The 14,486-nt window shown below is 37.2% G+C and overlaps 1 long non-coding RNA gene across 1 annotated transcript; it reads right to left on the bottom strand.

The window, feature by feature from the left end:
• Positions 1–2,734: 2,734 nt before the first annotated feature.
• On the bottom strand, positions 2,735–5,401 carry LOC124884760. The gene is made up of 4 exons (XR_007042500.1): positions 5,331–5,401; positions 5,180–5,203; positions 3,939–3,964; positions 2,735–3,838 (listed from the first exon to the last, which is right to left on the bottom strand). It is a non-coding gene; the product is annotated as an uncharacterized LOC124884760 (long non-coding RNA).
• Positions 5,402–14,486: the final 9,085 nt, after the last annotated feature.

The raw sequence follows: 14,486 nt of genomic DNA on the forward strand, positions 1-14,486 counted from the left end.
TTGAGAAAGAGCAGAGTATATTTGAAAGATGGCAGAAGTTTTGAGTGCAAGCATTACTAATTTTGACTGCAAGTTATACTAAGTTTGAGTGCAAGCAGAATGAAATCCTGCTCTCAACTTGAAAACATGTGCTCTTGATTTTTGTCAGTAAATTTCCCCCATACAACTGATTAAAAATAAATTTGTGTGATTAAACAATGGGTCTATTAATCTTAATGTCTGTATCTCACTGACATAACTATGCATAGTGATTTACTATACCTATTGCAGTTACCTTGTTTTGTAAAATCCTCTGGAACAGTCTGTGTCAACTGATGGGTCCCAACCCAAAAGTGGGTTGAAGACCCATTTTCCATTAGTTACGTGCCATTGTCTGGGCATGGCAACTAACATGCAAGAAAATCAATCAATGGAGCCACGCCTATTTTAGTAGAATTGCTGACGATAATATCATGTAATGTGAGTTGACACCCACTGGCTACACTGGATATCTGTAAAGTTGAGAATTGCTTTTAAAATATTATTGTTTGTTTTTAAATCTTTAAACGGTCTTGCTGCTGTGTATTTTTTTATAGGACTCAAAGATCATCCCTCCAATTGTTGCTTACTTTTCCCAGAAGAAGGATTTGAAACATAAGGTTGTAGGGCTTTCATGGTCAGGGCTCCTCTTTTGTGGAATGCTTGTCCACTTGATATCAGACAGACCTCCTCCATGTCCTCTTTAAAATAATTTCCTTAAAGCATATTTGTATAAATGAGCTTTTATTTATTAAGCTTGCTCTGCTTTTTTTTCATGTATTTTATTATGTATTTGTATGTTTTTTGTATGTTTTTATCAATGTGAAGCACTTTGTAACTTTGTGCTATATAAATAAAACTTATTTTATGTGTATTCCTACATAAAATGCACAGCTTTCAGACCCCACAATAGTTCCAGAGAGTTAATTTCCAGAGGAAAAATACTGAAAAACCCATTGAAGAAACAAGCCTTAACTTTGTGTTGCTTAAGTTTGTTTAAAGCATAACAATGTTAGCCGCTCATGTATACATACAATACATACAATAAAATGATTTATAAATTACAGTAATTATGCAGAAAATTGTATTTTGCCTGAAACCTCAGTTAGAATAGCAAAGGTTAGTAATGAAATGGTCATGATTTTGAGGTTGCTGTTGTTGCTCCTTTTTTTTTTTTTGCGCTAGTCAAGCTCAGCTAAACATTTTCTCTTTTGTTTTGTATTATATTTGTTTTTAGAGGTTTACTAGAGGTCCAAACATAGACTTATATTAGATAAATGGTAAATGAACTGCTTTTCCAGTCACACAAACCACTTTACACTAGAGCCACATTCACCCAACTAATATGCAGATTGGTAGGCAACTTGAGGTTAAGTGCCTTGCCCAGGGGTACATTGACATATGGAAGGAGGAAGCTGGAATTGAACCCACCACCTTCTGATTGCAAGATGACTACTCTTCCTACTGAGCCACAGTCACCCCATAACAAACAACCATAAAAAAGAGCAAGAACTCAAACTTCAGACCCACAGATAAAAAATAAGAAAATTGTGTCTATATGCAATAAACTACAAGATCACACAAATTTCATTGACACGATATTTAAAGATTCAACAACATTTAAGTCCAGGTCTTTTCACGTGTGCAGTCAGGTGTTTTGTCTTGTTGCTAGTAAATTTGAAAGTTTTGTAAAAAGTACAAATTAAACTCCATTATTTGTCTGCCTCAGAGATATTCTGTCAACACCGCATCATTTATTTTCTTAGCATTTCGGTCACAGAGGTGCTGCTTCTGTATGACGCAGTAAACGTTCTGGTTGGAAAATCCTTTATTTTTGCTGGACAACTTACCTTTTTTACCTTGATATCTGATATCCAGAGGGTACCTTGCTGTCGTTAAATGGCCTTCACAGATTGAATGTTTAACAGCAACCAGTGCAACAAATATTTTATATTTACCACTAATCTTCTCATTTTTATCCTCATTGAAATAAAAAAATACAGTGTTTTATCTGTACATTTCATCATTACAGCAATATCGTCACTGGAAAATTTATTGAAATTAATGCAAGAGAAGCCAAGTTTAAGTTTTAGCTTAAGCTGTCTGGCATTTTTGCATGATTTACAGACTTTTTTGCAGGCCTAATGGATTTCTAATTCCAATTCCACTTAAACCAATTTTAGACCATGCAGGTTTGCTTGGTCTAAAAATAGGCTAAATCTCTTCTCTAAAGAGTATGTTTAGACATATACACTCATACCAAAATGTCTATGTGAGGTTTATTGCTCAGTTGATGGTGTTGGATAAATTCATAAGCAAATTAATGTGGAACAAAATACTCATCTGAAACTTAACTTACTTAAGCTACTAACTTTTTCTTAAAATGTTCTTTCACACAAATTCCTTTTGATCTTTATGTTGCTTGCACTTCTACCAGAAGCAGTAGCTGTATCAGTGATATCAGTTTGATGTTACTACATTATTTACAGTTAGGTGCAGAACAAGTTGTGGTTCACGTAAACCTAACCAATTTAATGTTAATATTGAACTTTGTCTGGTTGCCCACTTTCCATTTCGTTGTTTTGATCTGAGGCTACATTTCAAATAGGGCCTTTTTCTATCAGTTGGTAACAGGTGAAAAACAGATAAATTAACCTGTTTTTTCTTTAATCTATTAAATTTTTTTGATTTATAGAAAGAATCAAGGGTATACTGGTTTCTTTTCAAAATCTTGTTTTATTTGCATATAACAATAGCTTGTTATTAGAAAACAACTCCATTAACTTGCATTTTTAGTTAACAGTTATATCCTCCAATCTTTTAATGGACTTGAAAAGTTTTTTTTCTGCAAAAATCAGAATATGTTCTTTGTTGTAAAAAAAACCAACTAAAAAAAACATCTTAATTTGCTCATATATCTATTGCATTTTCAAACTTTAAAGCTGACATGTATCTTTGCTTTAATTAATTTCTTATTATGTTTACATTATTGCTTTGTATCTGATTGATATATTATTGTGTGTTTGGTTTTCTGAGCTGTTCAAACATTCTTAGTTGTTCTGGATTTGGCACCAGTGCACTCATTAGGCTTGGCTGTCCCTGTACAGTCCCTGCTCTGTCTTGAGTCATGAGGCAGACCTCTCTAAAGCCTGAAGAGACTCTGTAAATCAGCCAAGATATTTTGAATTATCCTCAAGCCAGCTGGCTGGCACACACAGTCATAAATGCACTGCCACACATTTTAATTTGCAAGGGTTTGTGTCTGCATAAGATGTATTTCGCTGTCTTAAGTTGAAAGAGTTGTCTACATGGGTGGGCACACATTACTGCCAGCTGCAGTGGTGGAGCTGATAAAGCAGGCCCTTAGTCCTGCAAATGAAAGGCAAGTGAGGCATACATACACTCACACGCCTTAGGCTTTCTGCTCTGTCTGAGCAGATCACATTTCAACATCTCACATTTAGATAAGAATGTTTATCAAAGGCTCTAGATGGGCCATTTTCTGCAGCTTCACATAATGTTTTTTAAAGGAATTACAAATGGCATCAGTCCACACACAAAAAATATTCACCTAATTTATTCATTTGGAACTGATTCATGCCAATAAATTAGAAGGGGATTTCCATTGTGACTCTTCGGGGTGGCAGAGGATGAACCAACACAAATTTCCATTTCAAACAGGCTGCATTCCCCTGCAGCCAGATCCTGGTTGATTGAACACGTTCCTCACGTAATATGATGGACATGGAGCAGAACAAGCCTTTTATTATCACCATCCAAAAACTCAACTACTGAGGGCCAAGGAAACCACAGACAAATGCTGGGGACCAGGTGTGAGAGGGAAAAAAGGTTAGTGGAGAGAAATTTTCATCGTGCAAAGTGCAATCGTGAAGTTGAGTGCAAAGGAGTATTAGGGTCACCTGGAGAGGGTGTATTTTCTTGTTGCCTGATGATGAGAAAGAAATGGACATTAGAAAAAAGTGGAAATAGTATATAAACAATGAAGCTGAAATGAAACAAAGACCAGTGACAGCCATGCCTCATGTAAATGATCTTCAAACATTTTACCTGTGATTAGGATTTAATAACAAAGACATTTTTTTAAGATCATCCTGTGAATGCACAAGCTGCTAGTTAAATAGCAGCTTGTGCTCTCCTGACTCCTAACTAATCACTAAATGCAACCTGTCAAGAAACACAGGCTTATTACATGATGAATAAAAATAATGGAGTGATGAACCTTTATTTTAATAAGCCAGAAAATACTACAGCAGTGACTGGGTCAAGGGTTTAGTAACAGAAAAAGGCACACAAACATACATCACCTATCATCTGAGGTGGTTACTGGATGACTCAGATCAACAAGCCATCAATAGGATCAATGTTTGCATCCAAAGTTAGACAGCCAGTCAGGTTTAAACACTCACAGTCTGCAACAAGTCACCCCCAGAGGTAATAGAAAGCAGCTGACCTGAAACGTCACAGAACTGCAGGTTGCAGTTCTTCACTCTGACTAATAACCCCTTGTTTTTACAGCAAGCTGAGTGTTACATGTGGCCTCAATAGCCCACAGAGTCAGATGAAAGGAATCTAACCTCAGTTTAACAGCAAGTTTTATGAACCTTAGTGCAACTCAAATGTGACCTACGTAGTCGTTTTGACATGACCCAAACACTCATCTTTGTCAGGTGCAATATCCTGTACTTTGGTCACATATCAGGTTGTTGGGAGATAAAGATCAAGCCCATGACACATGGGTTGCTTTCAGGGTTTTCTTCATTGCTCAATTATGCATCAGCCACTTTAGAGGAAGTGTACACATTTCATCAGTTCTTCTTGTATTGTATCTCCCCAGTAGATTGCCACACTTGTAAACATGTATAGTCCTATTCAATAAATTAGAATACTATTTAAAAGGTAATTTATTTCAGTGACTGAATTCACTAAGTGAAACACATTATACAGATTGATTACACACAGACTAATGTTTTCAAACCTTCATTTCTAGGGCAAAACTTGGACATTTGACTCTCTTTTCATGTCAGAATTCCAGCTAATTTTGCAAGGAATAACTCTCTAAATTTTCAAAGCTGGCGGAAACACCAAAAGACAAAAGACTTGCAGCTGTGACTGCAGCAAAACTACCTCTACAAAGTATTACCTTGGGAGGGGGCACGGTGCAACCCTGAAAGACATCAGAAATAATCAAACCTGTAGTTATTAAGAGATTGACCAAAGTAGTGAACTGACCAACCGATATGTCAAACAAAAGGTCAGGCTTTTTTCTAAACCTCAAAAAAAGTGTGCCCTACCGGACTTAAGCTGGGTCACAGACATGCTCCCCCAGCCCTTGTCTGGCCCCTCTTGTGGCCACAGGTGCTTCGCATTATGCTTCGTAAAATGCAGTAAGAAGGGAAAAATTACTGCCACAGTTTGTTAGTGTGGGAGGGGGAGAAACAAAGGGTGCGTCCTCCAGTAACGGTCTGCAAAGACACAGTACTGGCATATGTGACTGTGTTGTGTCTGCTGAACACTGTAGTGTTCATCTTCTGTGCCAGGAAGGACCATATTCTTTTTGACTTGAACTCAAATATCATTTTCTGAGGCATAATTTAGTAGGTTTTGTGCTTGTCATGCTTCACGCTCTGCGGCTGATGGCTTGTATGCCATACATACCCGGAGGAAGGCTGCAGGGGTCGCAGGACCACGAGGTCGCTGTGAGTGCACTGCGGAGAGAGGAAACAGGCCTAATCTCAAAAAGGCTGGCAGCTTCCTGCTCTGTGCAGAGGGTACACCGAGGACACTGTCTTAGCTCTGGATATCCAACAATTGAGTTTACCATGTAATTCAATCAGGATTAGTCCCCTCACACATGCACTGTATATAATAGTATAAGTGAGGATTTACCTTAAAATGTGCCTTATTAATCTTTTCAGCTTAATTTTAAATCCAGAAATGGTTCTTTCAGGAGTCATCCATAATGAAGTAAATACCTCTTTTACTCAAGCTTTTTTTATTTATTTCCTTATTTAGTGATCGTATGTCTGATGTTTTTAGCAATTGACCTTGTGCCATTAACAGTGAATGCTCCATAGCCAAATATCACCAATAAACCAGCATCTCATTTGACAAACTACTTAATACACCAGCAGAAAAAACACTGGAAAGTAGGTAATTGCTGATATGGAATAATTAACAGTATATAAACATTGAAAATATAAGAATACTTTTGTTTTACAGTTTTACGATAAACAAAAAAAAAATTTATCAAAATGTAAAACTAAACTGTATAACCCATAATTCTTCATTTGTAGAGCACCAAGCATACATAGCGAGGGCAACACAAAGTGCTTTACATCAGATAAAACAAAACAAAAATACATAAATGACCAAGGTCTAATTGGCTAAATAACAGAAAACCTGTGGTAAACAAAGATAGTGTTGGTTTGAAGTACTGAACAAATTGTTGAAGCAATTGTTTCAATAATGGTGATAAAGAGGAGAAGGAATCACCTTAGGCAGACACAAAAATACAAGAAACATATATTTTCAAAAAGTAATTAAACCAAAACCACAAATAATCAAAAGAAAGAAAAAACAAAACATAACATAAATAAACTATGATAAAAATAATTTATAAAATAGCTACATGTGATAAAAACAAAAATATAAAATAATAATTATCAACAATGTGTGATTAAACTGCAGACACAATAAACCTATGATGAGGTTAACATTTTAGAATGAGCCAAAACAGAAAGTCTAAAGTTTGTTTTTTTTTTAAAAAAAGCATGATCTAATTGCTTTTTATTTAAAACAGAAAAGTATCATGTATTTCTGAAGCTGCCAAAAATAATCTTACTTATTTATTATGACAGTTCTAATAATTTTATACATAATATTTATTACCTGTTTTGATTGTCGCACAAAGACTTAAGGAAAACTGAATTAGTGTATAAGCTAAACTGGTCTATAGATACGCTGTAACATTTAACATGAAAAAATACAAAAGGCAAAATAAATAAAGTAAATTAAAGCTGGTAATAAAATAAATGTAAGCATTGTTTAACATAAAAAAAAAAAAAAGAGTCTACTTTTTAAAATTATGCTAAAAGCTACACCACAAATAAGCATCTTGGGTTTGTTTTTTAAACAGATGCATCATGACATCATGATATATAGTTAAAGTCAGATTCACTGTATAAAATGAAACATTAGCACATTGCACATTTACTCAACATCTGGCATTAAATCAGACTAAGCCGTTCTTGTTTTAGGTTAGTTAGAATTACAAAAAAGTAGTCCTTTTTCCTTCATAGTAGAATTACTCATCACTTCATGTTCAGAAAGTGATGTACGCTAAGATAACAGTGCCGTTAAACAATTTGCAAAAGCGTAGATGATGAAATGGCTTTTTTAGTCTTCTGGTAGGTTAATTCACAGCATTTACTTTACGTGTAGGCACATTTGTGGATGTATTTTAATATAAAACCTCAAACACATTGTTTTCTCGTGTGATATTATGAAAATACACTGCCTGGCCAAAAAAAATAGTCACCACTTGAATTTAACAAAGCAGCTAGGTACGAGCCTCCTATTGGATAATTATTGCAGGGTGATTATCTTTCAGCTGGCAACAATTAATGTAACCCCAGCTGATGCAATGAGTAGCTTCTCACTTCTTAAACCATGTTGAAAGACACATCCTGTTGTCGTGGAGAGATGTCAGTCTGGTTAAGGGTCAAATCATATGAATGCATCAAGCAGATACAACATCTAAGAAGATTGCAGAGACTACTAAAATTGGGATGAGAACTGTCTAACACATTAAAAACTGGAATGATATTGGGCAACCATCGTCTTTGAGAAAAAAGTATGGTTGGAAACCTGAATGATCGTGATCGGAGAGATCTCTTAAAGGTTTGGTCAAATCGGAATAAATTCAACAATAGAACTCACAGGTAAAATAAAATAAAAAATAAATCAGGCAAGGCATCTGGGACTCCACAAGTTTGTATCCTTGAGAACAATTTCCAGGTGCCTGAATTTCCCATGTTTATCTGTTCAAAACAATTCAAACAATTATATGCAATTTGAAACACCACAAGAATGTCATGCTATTCAGAAAGGAGTCTGGTTCTATTTCCCAGAAATGAACGTGTTTTGGTGAATAATGTGGGTATCAACCCTGGCACATAACCAAAAGACCTTGTGAAGATGGTGGCTAAGGCAGGTGACGGAGCATTTTTACCCAAAGGGAAAGAAGTCTTGTACTGATTGGCTAAAAGACCTCACAGAAAGAAGGAAACCAAATGCACTCAGGGAAAAAGATCATATTTTTGGTGAGGTGGCATGCCATGAGGTCTGATGTAACTAAAATTGAAGTGTTTGGTCATAAAAAAAATTCAAAGTTAGGGAAGTTTGCAAGCCTGAGAACTATGAAGTACGAGGGTGGCAGCATCATGTTGTGGGGGCATTTTTGCTGTATGAGGGACCGGTGTATTTCTTAAAATAAACGGATGGTATCATGAGAAAAGCCCATTATGAGTAAATATTGAAGCAACATCTTTGACACCAGCCAGAAGGTTAATTACAAAGTACCTTAAGGACAACAAGTTAATATTTTGAAGTGGGTGTCAAAAAGCTCAAATCTTAATCCCGTAGAAAATTTGTGGTAGACTATAACTGAGACCTGTCTGGATCTGCCATTTTGGTTGTTGTGTTTGTTTACATTTGTAGGTTCAGGTTTAGTTTACTTTCTTCCATGTCTCTGTGTTCCCCGCATTAGTAAGTATAGCAACTTCCATTCCCTCAGTTTCCTTCGCCTGGCCATCGCACCTGTAAGCAATCATCTGATTATCTGCCTCTCCTTCCCATTGTCTCACTAGTCACTTCCCCCTGTTTAAAAGCTCACCTGTTATCTTTGTTCCCTGTCGCCACGTCCTGTGATGTTCCCGTTTTTCTTGCCAGCATAGTTCCTGAATGTTCCTGTTCTGCCCCCTCCTTCCAAATAAATGAAGGATCCAAACCTGCCCATGTGGCTCCCAAGCATCTCCAACACAAACCCTGACAAGACCAAGTAACATCATTTCTGTCAGGAGGAATGGACCAAGATTCAAGCAAACAATTATGAGAAGCTTGTGGAAGGAAACCCAAAATATTCGATAAGCTGTTTCAAAATGATTCAGGATGATTTCACATGAAACCCTTCAGGTGTATAGCATTGCATTTCAAGCTGTGTTACATTCTATGTTGCTAGTTGTTTCTTTAAGCCTTCAAGGTAAGATGAAGTGAGATTTCTATAGTACCCCCATTTAAATATCATATTTTGTCTTCCTTACAGCCCCAGCACCCATCCTACAAACCCCCAATACTTCTGAAAAAACTCCAACCAAAAGGTTGGCAGTTAAGTCTTATAAAACCAAAAGGTTTTATAAGACTTAACTGTCACATGTTCCTCAATCATAAGGATACAGTGGGATAACATGTTTAACATGAGATTACAATAAAATATGTATCTGTGTGGCTCTGAGATAACTGATGCCTGCTCAGTGTTTACATTACACAGAGAGATGTCATATATTAGATTGGCGTTCCTATGAAACTGGTACTATAAATGCTTTAGACCAGGAGTTTTATACTCCAACACTCGAGAGCTGGTGTCCTGCAACGTCTAGATGTGCAGCTTTTAGATACTTCTGTTATCAAACTCAATGTTGTCAAAACATACCTGACACGTTTCAACGACAGAGCTTTCGTCTTTGTCAGAGGTGTCACCAGATGGTAAGTGACATGATCAAATCAGCTGCTGTTCACTTTTAGATGTGTCCCTGGTCCAACACATCTGAATGAAATGGCTAAACTACCTCCTCAGTATGCAGTCAGGTTCCCCAGAGTCCTGCTAATGACCTAATTATTTAATTCAAGTTCAGATTGAAGCAGAGGCACATCTAAAGTCCATTTGGTCCATTGAGAGCCGCAGTTTGACACCTGCGCTTTAGACTATGATAAATACAGAGTGGGAATTTCTTATTCCAGCAGGACTAAAGAAATTAGTTTGTAAGATAACAACACTTGCTTAACAAACACAATGTTAAGAATTTTGTATTTAGGACAGTACCGATAATGTTGTCATTGCAGTAGGTAAACTTAACATTATTACAAATATTGATAAAAACATAGCTTCGGTAAGATGCCATAAATTAGACTGAGTGTGCACAGATGTGTTTCTGTTGATTACACTCTTTGACCTTGTTCTCAAGCTGCTGTAACAGGTGCCCAAAGTCCAATGTTCTACAGTGCCATGAAATAGGGTTTTGCCCTTTGTTTGAGATGTTTGTTTTTTTTTTTTGTTTAATATCTGACAAGATAACATGAGTAAATACAATATTTGTTTTTGAAATGATGATTTCATGTAGTAAAAATCTAATAACCGGCTGTCCAAAACTGCCATCAAGTATTTGTGATTGCTGGCAATGAGTCTTTCACATCTCTGTGAAGGAATTGTCCCACTCTTCTTTGCAGAATTATTTTAATTACTAGGCATGTTTGCTGCTTGTATTGTACTTGGAGTCATGGCAAAGAGAAGGTACATCCTCTATAAGTTAGAGTTTCAGTGTCTAAAACAGTCCAAATGTAAACCTTAGCTATACAGAACCACATGCCACAGATTTGACCATGTCAAGGTTTATTAAACAAATATGAAGCTAAAGTGAAAAGCTCAGTGAAACATTATACACTCTCCTGATATCACCCAGCCACTGATCATACTGACATTTGGGCATGCTTGGTATCACATCTTCTGAAGCGGAAGCATCAGAAGTGCAGATCTCTATCAGCTTGGCCATGTCATGCGATGAGTGGTATGTTATCTGGCTAACCGAAAGAACTATTTATCAGATCATAACATGCACATCATAAAAAAGAGTATTGCTAATGCAAAGTTTAGTTTTTAAGTTCATTTATTTTAACACCAAAAAGGAACTTTAAGGGCTTTTCTTGGATAAGGTTTGTGTAAGAACACACGTTTTACCAAGCGGCTCAAAAAATTCCCTTTGTAATTTTCCTCTGAGGTTTACATAGCAAACTAATAAAAACCGAGGTGAACCAGCAGTCTTATTTTGTAGAAATGTGTTGTGCGTAAGCAACTCAACTATAGCAGAGAGGCTCTAATGTCTAACAACAAATCCCTCCTTGCCTTTTTATTGACTTCTACAACTGCTTTTCATGTTTTAGTGGCACAACGTAGAGTTCAAGTCCTGTGCAGATGTTTACAGAGCCTACATAAAACCTTAATGAATTAGGAAATAGGAACCAAATTACCTTGGTGCAATTCAGGTGGATTACTGTTGCTCTTGTTTCATATAAAACAGAACTCATCTAAAATGAGTGCCTCATGTTCTATGTTTGAGCTCACTTTCACGTCTGACTTAGTCTAACACTCAGCAGTGAAACAGCAGCATCAACCCAAGGGCATAAAAAGAGAAACCTGCAGTGTAAAAAAGGCCATAAGCAAAGAAACGAGTGGAACAATTTACCTGTTTCCAAATGAGTAACAAGTTTCAGTGACTGGTGGGTGGGTGCTGTCAGTTATAGAAGCTGCATTGCATTAGTGCACAGTATTACACTGGCTCATGAAACTACAGTATTTCAACATAATGAGAGTCTGGTGCATTATTCATGGATGTCATGGAAGCCAGCAGGCTTTAACAAGTGCAAATGCAGGAAGTTCCTCAGGGAAAGCTTGTAAAAGAGACATGCAGGTGTCACTTTTAAAGGATGCATAAAAAGTGTATACCTCACCACCCACTGCATCTCAATAAATTAGCATATCATTGAATGTTCATTTATTCAAGTAATTGAATTTAAAAAAGGAAACTCAAATGCAGTCAATCTGGATATGACAATCTGCAAACCCCTATATAAATACCAGGGATTTGTGATATAAAAAAAATGTATTGTGCTATTTCATAACGAGAGGTAAAATATAAAAAATAAAAAGGCTGCAACTTGGTTTTATAAGTTTTAACACCCTTGAAATAAAATTTTGTTGAACCACCTTTCGAGCCCATTTTAGCATTCAGTCTCATTCAACATCCCACAACTTGCCTTGGCAATTTGCTTAATTTCTCCAAATCTCTTTGATTGTGAAGACATCTCTTGTACACTGCCCCTTTCAGGTGACAGTCCAAATTTGCTGTTGGATTTAGCTCTTAAAAGTGACTTTTGTTCATTTGGATGTGCACTTGAACTCATCATTGTGCTGATAAATAAAATCCCTTCTATTTTCTAGCAAACACCTTGAGGTTTTGGGTCAAAGCTGACTAGCATTTAAATTGTTCATGATTTAATTCACTTTGGAAAAAAAACTGTTCGATCTGCAGAAAAATGACCCCATAGCATGATCCTTCCACCACCATACAGGTCCTTCTCAAAATATTAGCATATTGTGATAAAGTTCATTATTTTCCATAATGTCATGATGAAAATTTAACATTCATATATTTTAGATTCATTGCACACTAACTGAAATATTTCAGGTCTTTTATTGTCTTAATACGGATGATTTTGGCATACAGCTCATGAAAACCCAAAATTCCTATCTCACAAAATTAGCATATTTCATCCGACCAATAAAAGAAAAGTGTTTTTAATACAAAAAACGTCAACCTTCAAATAATCATGTACAGTTATGCACTCAATACTTGGTCGGGAATCCTTTTGCAGAAATGACTGCTTCAATGCGGCGTGGCATGGAGGCAATCAGCCTGTGGCACTGCTGAGGTCTTATGGAGGCCTAGGATGCTTCGATAGCGGCCTTTAGCTCATCCAGAGTGTTGGGTCTTGAGTCTCTCAACGTTCTCTTCACAATATCCCACAGATTCTCTATGGGGTTCAGGTCAGGAGAGTTGGCAGGCCAATTGAGCACAGTGATACCATGGTCAGTAAACCATTTACCAGTGGTTTTGGCACTGTGAGCAGGTGCCAGGTCGTGCTGAAAAATGAAATCTTCATCTCCATAAAGCTTTTTAGCAGATGGAAGCATGAAGTGCTCCAAAATCTCCTGATAGCTAGCTGCATTGACCCTGCCCTTGATAAAACACAGTGGACCAACACCAGCAGCTGACACGGCACCCCAGACCATCACTGACTGTGGGTACTTGACACTGGACTTCTGGCATTTTGGCATTTCCTTCTCCCCAGTCTTCCTCCAGACTCTGGCACCTTGATTTCCGAATGACATGCAGAATTTGCTTTCATCCGAAAAAAGTACTTTGGACCACTGAGCAACAGTCCAGTGCTGCTTCTCTGTAGCCCAGGTCAGGCGCTTCTGCCGCTGTTTCTGGTTCAAAAGTGGCTTGACCTGGGGAATGCGGCACCTGTAGCCCATTTCCTGCACACGCCTGTGCACGGTGGCTCTGGATGTTTCTACTCCAGACTCAGTCCACTGCTTCCGCAGGTCCTCCAAGGTCTGGAATCGGCCCTTCTCCACAATCTTCCTCAGGGTCTTGTCACCTCTTCTCGTTGTGCAGCGTTTTCTGCCACACTTTTTCCTTCCCACAGACTTCCCACTGAGGGGCCTTGATACAGCACCCTGGGAACAGCCTATTCGTTCAGAAATTTCTTTCTGTGTCTTACCCTCTTGCTTGAGGGTGTCAATAGTGGCCTTCTGGACAGCAGTCAGGTCGGCAGTCTTACCCATGATTGGGGTTTTGAGTGATGAACCAGGCTGGGAGTTTTAAAGGCCTCAGGAATCTTTTGCAGGTGTTTAGAGTTAACTCATTGATTCAGATGATTAGGTTCATAGCTCGTTTAGAGACCCTTTTAATGATATGCTAATTTTGTGAGAATTTTGGGTTTTGGGTTTTCATGAGCTGTATGCCAAAATCATCCGTATTAAGACAATAAAAGACCTGAAATATTTCAGTTAGTGTGCAATGAATCTAAAATATATGAATGTTAAATTTTCATCATGACATTATGGAAAATAATGAACTTTATCACAATATGCTAATTTTTGAGAAGGACCTGTATTTTATAATTGGTTTGGTGTTCTTTTGGTAATGCGCTGTGCCAAACGTACCTTTTGGTATTGTGGCCAAAGGTTCAAGTTTGTTTGTTTTTTTACTGAAATTACATTACAGGACAAAGTGATCTCAGTGATATATAAATACATAAACACATGAACAAAATGTTCTTAATGTTATAGAACCAGCACATCACCTCTACAGGTTATTTTTGTAAGACATCCACCTACAAGTTGCCTCACCGACCAGAGCAGGAGGCCCAGTAGGATGAAAACTATCAAGCTGAACATTTAATCTGAAGGTGGCTTTGCAACCCAAGGAAATAACCTTTATATCCACAAAGACACACGTTCCACTTTTTTAAGCGAATCTATCAAAATACCAAAGACAACATAGCTTGAGCTCAGTGTTTTCAGATAGTGGTCATCTTCTTTACATATT

Source organism: Girardinichthys multiradiatus, chromosome 18, assembly GCF_021462225.1.
Source record: "Girardinichthys multiradiatus isolate DD_20200921_A chromosome 18, DD_fGirMul_XY1, whole genome shotgun sequence".
NCBI classification, from domain to species: Eukaryota; Metazoa; Chordata; class Actinopteri; order Cyprinodontiformes; family Goodeidae; genus Girardinichthys; species Girardinichthys multiradiatus.